Genomic DNA, 14286 nt, shown 5'->3' on the forward strand with positions numbered 1-14286 from the left:
GAGTGCATCTCCTATTTTTTAGGAGGAACTCCCAGTTCAGTGACAGTTCTCTCAGAGGTGCACACAGTAGGGGAGTCATTGGGACTCAATTTTGGTTGATTGGGGATGTCTCCTACTTTTAAGGAGCATCCCTAGATTTTAGGGATGGAGTGCCAATTGACACATCTTGTCCGGCATCAGTCACAGACAGGTGACAAGGTCAGATTCATGTTTGATTGGTCATTTTGGGCCTTATGGGACCATTTGGAAAATATTTTAATATATTTAAATATTTTCTAAGTTGGTGATTAAAAAAATTAAAATAAGGTTAATAATATAACCATTTTGGAGTAATAAGGGGATTTTGGCTTCAGTTGATCAGATACACCTATGTGTTATAGCTCGTTGGAAAGGTCTTGAATTATTATATATGATTTTTACTATCTGTAGACTTTTTGGTGCCTTCAGCTATGGAATTTTAATAAAGTAATATTTTTCCTATAGCATGGACGACTTTAATTGGCAAAATGTTATTTTATTATATTTTATTTAAAGGGCAAAGTGTAATTTCCCTTTAGGGTTCAATTTACAATTGGAAGGGGATATAAGGAGATGGAGACCTAATTTCTTATTATCTTTTGCATATTGAAAAACTTGTTTTTGTGAATTGGCTCTGAGAGAGCAATTCTTCATCTGGGACGCAAACCCCAGGTTCTGGATTGGCTGGGACGTAGCCCTCAGCAGTTATTGGCATTGGATTCTTCAGACAGTGTGCATTGCTATCAGGGATAGAGTACACCATTCTTTATTGTGGATTCAGGTTGCAGATTTATGGTTTCAGCTTTACAGATTGATTCTTTCAGCTGGGACGTGATTCCTTGCAGTCTTACGGCTGCCATTTGCAGCAATTTGGCATCATTGTTGGATGTAAGCTCCTTGGAACTGCATTGGATTTATTATTTGGCTTTATAAATCAGAAATCTGCCTGTACGATTTATAGCAATTCTAATTTGGCTCTATGTTCTTATTTATTTTCAGTCTCCTCTCATGTTTATTGTTCATTATTCATTACTATTGTGAAAACTATCAAAAAACACAGAACAAAAACAAAACCTTCTGCAACTTTTATCTATTCTCAAAGACCATCAAAGAAATCACAGGAAAATATAGTTTATTAATTTAAAAACTACAGCAGATCAGCAAGGGCATCTATCAGGGATCTTTCAGTGATATCAGAGCCTACATCCTACCAGCCTGTAGGGTTTGTGAGAAATTGTCACAACAGATTTTGACATCTGGGTACTGGATAAAAAGTTTTGATAATTCATTTCAGCATCTGGGTATTGGCTTAAAAGTTTTGATAATTCATTTTGGCATCTGGGTATTGGATAAAAGATTTTGATAATTCATTTCAGCATCTGGGTACTGGCTAAAAAATTTTGATAATTCATTTTGGCATCTGGGTACTAGATCAAAAGTTTTAATAATTCATATTAGCAGTACAGGGTCGATTTTTGCTCTGGCATGTTAGTTTCAGTTGGTCAGCGTGAGAATTCATTATAGCAAAATTGTTAAGAGATATAACCCTATGGAAAGAATGGGAACAGTCACAACAAAAATTCAAGCTTCAATTGCAGCAGTTCAATTATTCTATGTCAAGGAAATTTGGACATGCTAGTGGATCATCATCTTCTTCTAGAAAGGATCCATTGCCACTAGACAGGAAAACGGAAGTAATTAGCATACTTGAGGAGTATAATACTCTTCCTCAATATGTTTGGGAGAACTTTCATTTCAAAGATTACATTGACATGCATCCAAAAATTTGTCATAAGGTTAAGCTTGCAAAAAAAGAATACCATGCCATAGTTGATGATATGTTTTCATGTGAGAAAGAAGATTTGTGTCAACCTATCCATGTTCATGATAAAAACACCATAATGGATCAGTCACTTGCAGGGTATGCAGAAGAAAGTCATGAAGATGGGTTATCATTTGAGTTGCAGCCTATGAAAAACAAAAATCAGTCATCATGTGGGATTCCTAAAGAAGAAATAACTCTAGATTAGGAGGAGACACATAGCACACCATTGATTCATCAAGTTGATCACAAAATGGAAGAGATTACAATCATGGATCAGTCCATTAGGGATGCTGAAAGCATGTCTCCAAAGTCTGATACCTATTCTAATTTTTGCAATAGTAGCTCTAGTCATGTGGTATCATCCATTTCACATGAAGGTAATGAGGTTGTTGAGTCTTCCCATGATGGTACTCAGGTTAAGTGTGTTGCACATGAGATTTATATTGTGGATTCAAACCACAAAACTTTTGATTGTGTTTACCCCACCTTGGAAGATGTGAAAAAGGCTCAAGAGACGTGCAATGGATGGTCACATAGAGCTAAGAAGGCCAAGATGCTTGCTGCCCAAGCAAGACAACACTTAACAAGAGGTCAAGGAAAGATGCAATCAGCTTGATAATGCAAGAAGATAAAGAGAGTCATACATTAGATCCTTATTTCTTCCAAGGGAAGAAAGTGAGGATGTTGAGCATACAAGGGAAGAGCTTCTTGAGGTAAGTCCACAAGAAGAGCATGTTGAAATGTGTGAAGAGAAAAAGAGTTATGATTTAGAAAACTCGGTTTGGTCTAGTTTGCATCATGAAGTTTATGACGTTCCTCTTTTAAAGAGCCCCTTAAAGGCTCCAAACAATGATGATATTAATTTCACACTTGATGGACCAACCACAAGTGTTATTTTCATTTGTGTGGAATGGAACATTATTGATTCTGATTTGGTTAATCATGCATCATCTACAATGGAAGAACAATTGTTAAGATCATACGAAGCATCTTGTCTTAAAGAGATGATTAGGGTGACTAAAAGGCTGCTTACTAAGAAGATATTGCATTTTGATAATGTTTGGTTTGTTTGGCATACTACACCTTGGAGTTTGTTAGTAATGGAAAACATATCAGTTCTGGAGATAGAGGTATGGATCAGATTTTGGGCAGCTAAGGCAGTTAATAGGACATGTTATATTCGTTTGAACACACCCCATGGATCAGCACCTTTAGAGGGGTCACCTACCTTGGAAGGAGAGGCAAGAGAAGACCGCAAAAACATAGTGGAAAGGTATGAACATACTTCTGATTTTCTAACTTTGAACAGCAATTCTCTTTCATCTCATGAGTCAAACTTTGAACCTTGGGTTGGTTACATTGAAGTTGGGGTGTTCAAGTGTGAAGTTGATCCTTCCCTACCAAGAGTTGATGATATATTAAGTTGCATACCTAGTGGACCAGCCACAAAGAGCCTGTCTTTGTTGAGAATTAGAAACATCTCTCAATCATCAATGGGTTTATCACCTCTTCCATATGATAGGGCAGCGATGTACTTTTTGATTAAAGATTCAGACTTTTTAAATATTACATTGGGCTTTCAAGATCAGAATATAAGGGACTTCGTTGGTTACATGGTTAAACAAAACATTTACTTAACAACCTTTAATGAAGGCACACTAATTTGTGGAAATATAGGTAAATTTGTAGCAGCTGTTTGGAAGAGTTGGAAAAGTATTCAACAAACTTTCCTTGCCGATGATTAGCTCATTTGTGAATTCCTAACAGCATTGGTTGTTGGTAGTAATTGTGGCTTCATTTGGAGTGAAGTTCTTAGTTGGTTGGATGAGGTACAATTTCACAACAACAACATAATGAGTATCAACATGCCAAAGGGATGTGTCAGTGCAAAGATTTGGGATCTTGGTATCAACATGTGTTGGGCATTTCTTCAGTGGATTCATATTGAGTTGCTTCACTTTTGGTATACAGATGTTTACATCAGAGCAACGCAGTGGTTGGGTGGAGCAACATTTCTCAGATCGATATGGGATTCAGGAATTGATAATCCTACAATGTTGGGTACAAATGACACATGCTTTGGTTTTTCTCATGATGGCATACATACTTCATCTTCGAGTTTGTCATCTACATCCATTGATATGGCAATGGTATCCTTGTTGATTGGTGATTCCATAGTCTTTGATTCCTTATGGACTAGTGGCTATCCAAGCTGCAATCATTTACTACTTGACTTGGCATTGACTACATCCATGATTCAGTATGAGGGCATTGAGGAGTGTTTCTTTGGGACATTTGTTGTTTGGAATTGGTATAATGACGTCTATGATATCATTCAAGTTGTTGGTCAGAATTATAGCAGCATTGTTAGGTGGTCATGTGGGTTGGAATACTGGTTTATGGGAGTTCACTTTCACACTTTTCTGGTCTACTTCACTGTATGTATGTTTCATGGAGTGCGGTTGAGATACTTCTTCATCTCATTCAGTACATTTGGTATTTTGGTTTGGGATCCGAGCCCTGGTCTCATTGATACATTGGTGCTTCAGGGTCCTAATGAATTGCTTTACAACTTGTGGTTCACTAATATTTATATCAGAGTGACGAAGCGTCAGCATGGTGGTTCCCTTTTGAGGTGGATTTGGAATCCTGGAATCACTTGGATTTGCAGTTCAATAGTTGAGGATATGGAAGCCAATGTAGGCTTACTAGAGTTTCCGCCTTTAGTGTTCCAGTTTGGTTCTTTTGAAGAGCAATTCATTGAGGAGTTGACAAAGTTGGTACAGTATTTGATTGCTCTTCCTTCAGGGGGTTTTCATGAGGCTACTTGTTTGGGTGCAGTGTAGGATAGTGTTTCTAGAAGATGGAACTACAAACCTTCCAAGATGGCTTGGGACCCCGGGATCATTCTTGGTTATGGTATGGACTTGCCTAATGTTTGTGGAGTTGGATTGACATTGCTTGAGGACAAGCAATTTTTGGGAAGGGAGGACTGTCATGTCCCCAATTTCTGCCCTTTCTTAGTGACAACATTTCTAGCAAGGTTGGTCTATTATCTGGTTCCCATAGGCCAGCAGAGCATAGAGGGAACCAACCTAGGGGCTTTGAGAGTCATGTATGAGCTTCCCAAGTAGTTTGGAGCAGTAGACAACAGTTTCCTGCAATTTAGGAGAGATTCCTAATTTTTAAGGATTGACTAGGAGGTCTAGGAGGCATTTGGAGACCTCGGCGAATGTTTTGGAGACTTAGAGTGCATCTCCTATTTTTTAGGAGGAACTCCCAATTCAGTGACAGTTCTCTCAGAGGTGCACACAGTAGGGGAGTCATTGGGACTCAATTTTGGTTGATTGGGGTTGTTTCCTACTTTTTAGGAGCATCCCTAGATTTTAGGGATGGACTGCCAGTTGACCCATCTTGTCCGGCATCAGTCACAGACAGGTGATAAGGTCAGATTCATGTTTGATTAGTCATTTTGGGCCTTATGGGACCATTTGGGAAATATTTTAATATATTTAAATATTTCCTAAGTTGGTGATTAAATAAATTAAAATAAGGTTAATAATATAACCATTTTGGAGTAATAAGGGGATTTTGGCTTCAGTTGATCAGATACACCAATGTGTTATAGCTCGTTGGAAAGGTCTCGAATTATTATACATGATTTTTACTATCTGTAGACTTTTTGGTGCCTTCAGCTATGAAATTTTAATAAAGTAATGTTTTTCCTATAGCATGGACGACTTTAACTGGGAAAATGTTATTTTATTATATTTTATTTAAAGGGCAAAGTGTAATTTCCCTTTAGGGTTCAATTTACAATTGGAAGGGGATATAAAGAGATGGAGACCTAATTTCTTATTATCTTTTGCATATTGAAAAACTTGTTTTTGTGAATTGGCTCTGAGAGAGCAATTCTTCATCTGGGATGCAAACCCCAGGTTCTGGATTGGCTGGGACGTAGCCCTCAACAGTTATTGGCATTGGATTCTTCAGATAGTGTGTGTTGTTATCAGGGATAGAGTACACCATTCTTTATTGTGGATTCAGGTTGCAGATTTATGGTTTCAGCGTTACAGATTGATTCTTTCAGCTGGGACGTGATTCCTTGCAGTCTTACGGCTACCATTTGCAGCAGTTTGGCATCATTGTTGGATGTAAGCTCCTTGGAACTGCATTGGATTTATTATTTGGCTTTATAAATCAGAAATCTGCCTGTACGATTTATAGCAATTCTGATTTGGCTCTATGTTCTTATTTATTTTCAATCTCCTCTCATGTTTATTGTTCATTATTCATTACTATTGTGAAAACTATCAAAAAACACAGATCAAAAACAAAACCTTCTGCAACTTCTATCTATTCTCAAAGACCATCAAAGAAATCACAGGAAAATATAGTTTATTAATTTAAAAACTACAGCAGATCAGCAAGGGCATCTATCAAGGATCTTTCAAAAAGTGAAAGTCAAATTGAAAATATAACATCATATTTCTAATTCGTGTTGTTACACCTAAAATGTTCATTTTTGAGGCACTAAAACGTGCATAACTCTTGACTAGCAACTCCGATTGACCTCTAGGTTAAACTAGATCGAAGGAAAAAACGAAAGGCATGACATGAGCAAAACCAAAGGACTAAAAACAGGCAAATGCAAATTCAAAAGCAAAGAACGAACGATGAAGGCTTCAAAAATCAAGCAAAGACTCGGCAAAAAGCAAAACGAAAAAAAGTTGACGAAGGCCTTTAGTAAAACAATTTGATATCTGAATTGAAATGGATCAATTGATCAATATTAACAATTAAATATCAAATTCAAGCTTAGAGAAACGTGAAACTAGCTTGGAAAAGTTTCATGTTGTTACCAACATTTTCTGATGACAAAATGTAGGACAATAGCTGGCTCTATCTAGGGAATGTTACTCGTTTGTTTTTGGAAACAATAAGTGACATAGAATTCAGTTCTCTAAGTGCCTTTATCCACTCTCTTGGGCAAAAGAGTCAGGCGACAAAAGAAAAAAAAAACTAAACTAACGACTCAAAAACATAAACTATATACAAGGGGTACTTATCTGATAATTACTGGAAGTAATATTTCAGATACTGTCCACTGTAAGGTAGTGGCATTGTTGTTCCATCACGATATGCAAGCCAAAAACTATTTTCACCAGCAATCTGATGAATTGTGAAAAGTCCTCACCAAAGAGAATCAAATTTACCATGCATTCTTTTTCATTCTTGCCCCTTGTCCCAGAGTAGGGCAAGATCACCAATTTGAAATTCTTGATACTTGGCCTTCTTGTCAAAAAGAACTTTCACTTGTTGCTAATGAGCAGCAAGTGTATCAGCCACTTCTTTTCTTTGTTCTTCCAACTATTGAAGAAACATAATTCTCTTATCCAGTGCCTCTGAATAAGTTTCATCTTCAATAGTACGCACCAACTTGAGAGCGGAAAGCTCTAAAGTTATTGGAATCTCAGCATTGATCCTATATAACAATTAGAAAGGTGACATTCCAATTGCCCGTTTTGGAGGGATCCGATCTGCCCACAAATCATCAAACAATGCTTTGTGCCAGGTTCACTGATTTGAATCAATCAACTTCTTCATGATGTTTACCAAATTTTTGTTGCTTGATTCTGCTTGACCATTACCTTGAGGGTAATAATCAGATGCATGTGCCAAGGTAACTCCATGATTGAAAAAAAAATCAATAACCTCCTTGGAAGAGAAAGCAGTTGCATTATCTGCAACAATCTTATTTGGAACACCAAAACGTGAGATAATGTTCTGCTTCAGAAAGTCACAAATAATTTCTAATGTAGAGCCTTTCACCGGAATTACTTCAACCCATTTGGTGAAGTAATCAGTTGCTGCTAATATATGAGTATGACCCTTGCTTGAAGGTGGATTAATCATACCAATGAAATCAATTCCCCATTGTTGAAATGGCTCGTCAATTACTACTGGCTTTAATGGAAGGGCAGCAAGTTTCTGCTTACCAAGAAACTGCTGGCATAACTCACATTTCTTCACCCATTGATAAGCAACTTGGAAAAGCATGGGCCAATAATATTGAGCTCTCAAAATCTTGTGAGCAGTGACAAGTACTGAGAAATGTCCACCACATACTTGATTGTGAAAAGAATCCAAAAGTCGGATTCGCTGACTTTTATCAAAACACCTTAAAAATGTTCCATCCAATGCTCGCTTGAAAAGACCATTTTCCCAAAGAACAAAACTAGAAGCTTTCAACTTGAGAGTCCTTTGTTCTTTGTATGTCACATGTGGAGGACATTCGCCATAACGTAAATAATAAGCCATGTCAAAAAACCAATCATCTATTGTACTAACAAATAATACAGTAGGAAGTGAGGAGTTCTCATCTTCTACTTGTAATGGTCCATTTTCAGCCATAAGCTCACAAAGTCCCTTACCATGAACTAACTTGGTAGGGCATATCTCCATATCATACTCTTGAATCTTAGCGATCCAGTTTCCTCTTTTTGTACCAAAATCCTGCTCAATCAAGATAGTCTTGACTGTAGTATCCAAAACTAGAGCAATGATATGTGAGTTCAAAATATAAAATCTAAAATGCCTTATTGCCTTGACAATAGCGTAAGCATGTTTCTCCATTTGACTGTATTTCAATTCATGAGCCTTCAAAGGACCAAAGGACAACTCATAAATGAAATAGGTGATTCAAAACCTTCATTATTTTTCTGCATCAGAATAGTAGAAAGAGTATGCTCTGAAGCATAACTATACATAATGAAGCTTTTAGTATAATTAGGACATGCCAACACGGGAGCATGTGCTATAGCGTCCTTGATTCTTGCAAATGCTTTCCTTCCTTCCTGATACCAATGGAAAGCAGTCTTTTCTTTCATCATCTCATCATTATGATGAGTTAGTTCGGCAAAATCAGGTACAAATCTTCTAAGAAAATTCACCTTTCCGAAGAAAGAATGAACTGCTATCTTACTTGATGGTAGAGATAGGCTTTGAATTGTCAGTACTCTCTCAGGATTAATCTTAATACCTTCCTTTGACACAATGTGTCCTAGGAGTTTTCCCTCCATCAAACCAAAATTTGACTTCTTGGTATTCAAAGACACGCCATGTTGTCTGCACCTTTCCAAAACTTTTCATAGATGAAAGAAATGATATTGGCATTTCTTGGAATAAACAATCAAGTCATCTAAGTACACGACAATACTATCATTGATTAAACCATCAAAAGCAAGATTTATTGCCGTTTGAAAAGTCGCTCCAGTATTAATAAGACCAAAAGGCATCTGCCTATATGCAAAGGTTCCCCATGGGGTAGTAAATGTTGTCTTGTATTGATCATCTTTGTAGACCTCAATTTGATTATATCCAAAAAAGCCATCGAGCATAGACAACATTTTGGAACCAGTGACAGCTTGCAACACTTGGTCCATGATCAGCAATGGATAATTGTCCTTAAGAGATGCTTGATTAAGATTACGGAAATCCACACATGCGAATCTTGACATTCTTCTATCTGACAGGAACAATATTGGCTACCCAAGATGAATGATGAATAGGAAAAATGATACCTAATTTCAACCAGAATAGTACCTGAAATCTTAGGATCATATTGCCTCTGCTTTTTGCGAAAAGGAGTTGCACCAAACTTTAGAGGAATATCATGTTGTACTTCTTTAGGACGGAAAGACTTAAGATCTTCATAAAAATACGCTAGGACATCTTTATATTCACGACGAAGAGTAATAAACTTCTCTTTCTCTTCCTCCATGCACCAATTACCAATGTTCACCAGCTTTGGGTCTTCATCCGTTCCAATGTTGTGTTTCTCGTACTGTTCCATAGACCAGGTTCTTGTTCTTTTGTTGTTCTTTGATATATCTATCATGTTTATCCAACACCTTTTCCAAAGAAACCAATCTTTTAGGAATCTTATTCCCTTTAAGTTGAATGACTTCATGACTAGTTTCTGGATCTACTTCAGAAAGAACTTCATTTAGATCATATTCACCTCCTTCGAAGTACATTTCATCAAAACCTTCTTTTGTTTGAAGAAAGTTGATGATTTGAGTATCATAATTGAACACTTCCTAATGTTCACAATTATCTAGAATACTTGGTTGGTAGACCAACTTTATCTCATATATGTTGTCTTCAAAATCCTGATGTGGAAGAAGAATAGCTGAAACAACAAGCACATCAACTCTATCATTTAATTCTCTAGGTATCACCAAAATATTGAAGGCATCAAATTACTTGATGTAGTCCCAAGCTAAATCACGATAGTGTCTAAGTCGATCATTTCTGGCTTGATACTGACCCTTAATTTGACACGCTACCAATTCAACGTCTCCTTTAACATGCAAATTTTGAATTCCTCTAGCCTGCGCCATGTTCAATCTCAATATCAAGGCTTCATATTCAGCCGTGTTATTGGTGTTAGGAAACTACAATTTGTATGAAAAAGGGAAGAATTCACCATCAGGAGAAACAAAAACAACTCCAGCACCAAATCCCATAGAAGCACAACTACCATCAAATTCCATAACCCAAATAGTAGTAGAGCTACTTGTGCTTGCACCAAAATCATTCAAAATAATTCTTCCTTCAAGAGAGTCAATAGAATCACCTTCAAAATGCATCTCTTTATCCTTAAAACAATCCATAGGATCATCTTTAAGAATAGCTTTTTCATCAGGAATGGCATCTTCCCCTATGGTATCAACAAATCTCTCAGTGTCTGATAATAGTGAAGGACTTTCAAAATCCGTCTAGTCTTTGGCAAATTCAAATACTTTATTAGCATGTAGATAATAATTTCCCATTCCTGCTGATTCAAAAAGAATTTGAGCACGTGGATCATTGGATTGACTACCACATACTTTGTTTCTCTTTTAGGATACAATTTCTGCATAACACCTTTAACAGGTATTCTAGCTTCAAGCATATCCATGTTGAATTCTTCTACATCCTTACAAAAATTGTGACCAAGTAACATACCATAGGAGGCTGGTACATCAGCAACTATGATCGTCATTTTGATATTTTTGTCTGGGAAGGATGCAAAGGAAAACTGAGCATCTTTGATTTGCCCTTTTAGAGGCACTTGTTTGTTCTTCATAGAATAACAGTTACCAAAAGACTTGGTTAAGGTCAAACCTAAGGCATTTGTAACCTTAGCAAACATGACATTATTGGAAGCTCCCGAATCTATGATGCAGTTACTTAACTTAAAACCATTGATCAAAAGAGAAAGATAGAAAGGCTCAATCTTCCTTGGAACTGAGGATGGAATGGTTACTAAGTTATTTGGCATATTCTTGACTTCAGGAGCAACCAAATGGGTTTGAGTAGGCTGGGATTCTTTGACAAATTTAGCATGTCTATCTAGCTGATCTGGATAAGCTTGTAGGTATTCAACCTCAGACATTTAAATTTTGGTCTTCTTAGCATGATCTATGATATCAAAAGCTTGAAAAGAATTTGCTAAGGAAGAATTAAAAATTTCAGCCTGAGATTTAGGCATAGTGGGCTTTAAAACAGTAGATGCAGAAATAGTTTGATCAACACTTACTTGATTTTTAGTTGGATCATTAGGTAAACTGGGCAATGGTGTCCCCCTCTTTGCAATAGTAACAGGCATCTAAGGAACATCCAACTTCTTTTCAGCCTCTTCTTGTTGTTGAGCCAACTTAGTTTGTGAACATGTCATCACCACATAAACTTGTGCAAAATCAATTTCATGATCTTCAGCATCATTCTGCACATAACCAGTAGTAGAGTCACCAACTGTTTGAGAATCGTCATGATACAAAGCAGCATTATCCTCAGAAGGATATTTGTCTTGATTATCATCCAGTGGATCATCTTTGAAGTAACCAGTAGTTGTGTTACTTGGTGGTGCTTCAAGCGCAAGCCTCTCCAAAGGAGAAGGAAGCTTATTCTAATTCTTAGCTATATAATTGTTTGCAGCATTAGGATAAGGTCGCCTTGGAATATCCTTATATGGTGCTGCATATGAACCTTGAGATATCTGCTTCTTGAGAGCAAGAAGTTCATTTGCCAGCTTTTGAACCAGTGAATCAGATGTACCCGATGAAGAGGATTTCGAGAAGGAATTATTCTTGAATTGGCTAGCATCTTTGCGAATCTTTCCTGCAAGAATTAGATCATCTTCAATCTTTGTTGCCAAAGATTGTGCAAGAGCCAATGTTGTAGGGGCAGCCCTTCAAAGTAAAAAGCTAACTTCAAGAAGTTGAGTGTTGATGAAGCAACACTTCAAATCTGTGGCAGTGGGCTGAGAAGTAGTAGGAATTCTATTAGCTAATTTATTGAACTTAGCAATAAACTCCCACATTCCATCATTTGCCTCCTTCATTTGCATGAGCTGTGCTAAGAGAGCATGCTTGTCTTCTACAGGCTTGAATCTTTCAAGGAACTTAGCATGCAGAGATGCCCAATCAGTGATGGAATTAGGTCCTAGATTATAGAACCAATCAGCTGCTATACCTTGTAAAGTCTCAATAAAGAGCCCTACAGATATATCTTCATGTTCAACACCAAAGACTTCTATAGCAATGTAGAAGGCTTTAATGTGTTCATTGGGGTGTTGCTTACTGTCTTCGTAGAATTTGGGAAAATTCTTACAAGAACCTTGAGGTAATGCATGCAATGGTGCTGCAAGATTTAACGGACCAAAAGTTGCTCCCCGCAGACCAGCAGCCATATTAATGACTGGAGGGTTAGTAGTAGCTAGGTGTAATCGTAAAGAGATAATAGGAAATAGACCCAAACTACATTAAAAGAAAAAGAGAGGGAATAGAGAGGAGCACACAAGCCAAGAGAGAAAATTAAAGACATAAAAACTAAAAATAAAGAACGAGGAAAGAAAAATAGAGGAGAAGAAAAGAATAAGAAAAAAACATAAAAAAAGACAAAGAAATAAATCTCCAAAAAATATAAAATCAAAATTAGGCAAGAGCATACAAGACAACGGTAAATTGTGAGCCTCTTATCTAGGAGGTCTTGGGTTTGAGTCTACTTGAACTTAATGAAAAATCATCATTAATCACAACACAATAATAATTAATCTTCGCTTTGACCTCGTACCAACCAAAAAAATTAAAAAATTAAAAATTAAACAAAGGAAAGACACACAATTCTATATATATATAGACACACACACACACATGTTAGTTCTAATATCTATATACACACACACACAAATATATGTATATATGTGAAATTGACTAGGTATATATGTAAACTAATATATACATATATACAAAATTTAATTAACATTTCAATATATAATCTATTATATAAATACGAAAAAAAATATGCAAAAAATATGATAATGAATAGGTATATATAGACACTATGAGCCTATATACAACATATATTTAACAATAAAATATAAACCTATATACAATGCAAGGAGTATGTATACACACACAAACTAGAACAAGAAAAAGGAAATAACAAAATGACTAGAACCAAAAACCAAGAAACACGAAAAACAAAAAGAAAAAACATCAAAGACCAACAAAATACATGAAAACAAAACATCAAGGGAGGACACTGTTGGGTGGATATTTTGCAACCGACAGTTTTGGGTAAAAAACCAGTCGCAAAATAGGATGACCAGCCACAACATGTGAGACAGAGTCTCTCCTACCTTATAGAGAAGGCTCTCCCTTCTCACCGTTCCTTGGATCAATTCAAGGTAAGCAAGAAGTCTAGAGATTTTATAAAATGGGTGTTACCAATATCCTTTCTTCTTAAATTTTAAGAAAGAATCCACTTGTAGAGCGAGCAATGGGCAAGGTGAATCTCTAACTACACTTCTATCAAGAGCTGGAAATTATGATACTAATAAACCTTTACTAACTCAAAGGCTAGCTCAAAATGTATCGGTTTGGCTCTAAGTCCAGTCGTACTATATGGAAAAACTTTACAATCAAGGCATAAAGACTCCTAAAAGTAAGAATACTTAGCTATTTTGCAAATTAAGAAGAAAATATAAGCTACAGGCAAAGTTTCTAGCTATCCACTTTCACAATTGCTCCTGGTCAAAGCTCTGGCTTCAATTGCTTCTTAATTTTTTTTCTATTCAATTCTCAAAATACAATTACCAATAACACAAGATAACATGAATCAAAGACAACTTGGACGAATTATAGACAACGCTTACAATTCACACAAATCACAATCTCACTTAAACAAAGTTAAGTCTCAAATGTTCCTTTGTATTCACTTTTTCTCAAAATAGTGCTTACACAAACAAAGTTCTGCTGGCACAATTTCTCCAAAGCTCTCTTGCATAAAGATAATGATGATTTTACAATGAGGGGGCACTCCTTTATATAGGCACGGGAGTTGAGAAAAAGGTGGAGGAAAAAGTGGAAGCAACTCAACCAACTTTGACCTAG

General features: G+C 36.5%; 1 protein-coding gene across 2 annotated transcripts in view; it reads right to left on the minus strand.

Annotated features, from left to right (window-relative positions):
• The window catches only part of LOC149532471 (synaptotagmin-5-like), a 93701-nt gene that overhangs the window by 37541 nt on the left and 41874 nt on the right, over window positions 1-14286 (minus strand). The gene's annotated exons all lie outside the window — the stretch shown is intronic.

The sequence above is a fragment of the Cupressus sempervirens genome, chromosome 10, assembly GCF_028749045.1.
Source record: "Cupressus sempervirens isolate cs-2001-9-10 chromosome 10, ASM2874904v1, whole genome shotgun sequence".
NCBI classification, from domain to species: Eukaryota; Viridiplantae; Streptophyta; class Pinopsida; order Cupressales; family Cupressaceae; genus Cupressus; species Cupressus sempervirens.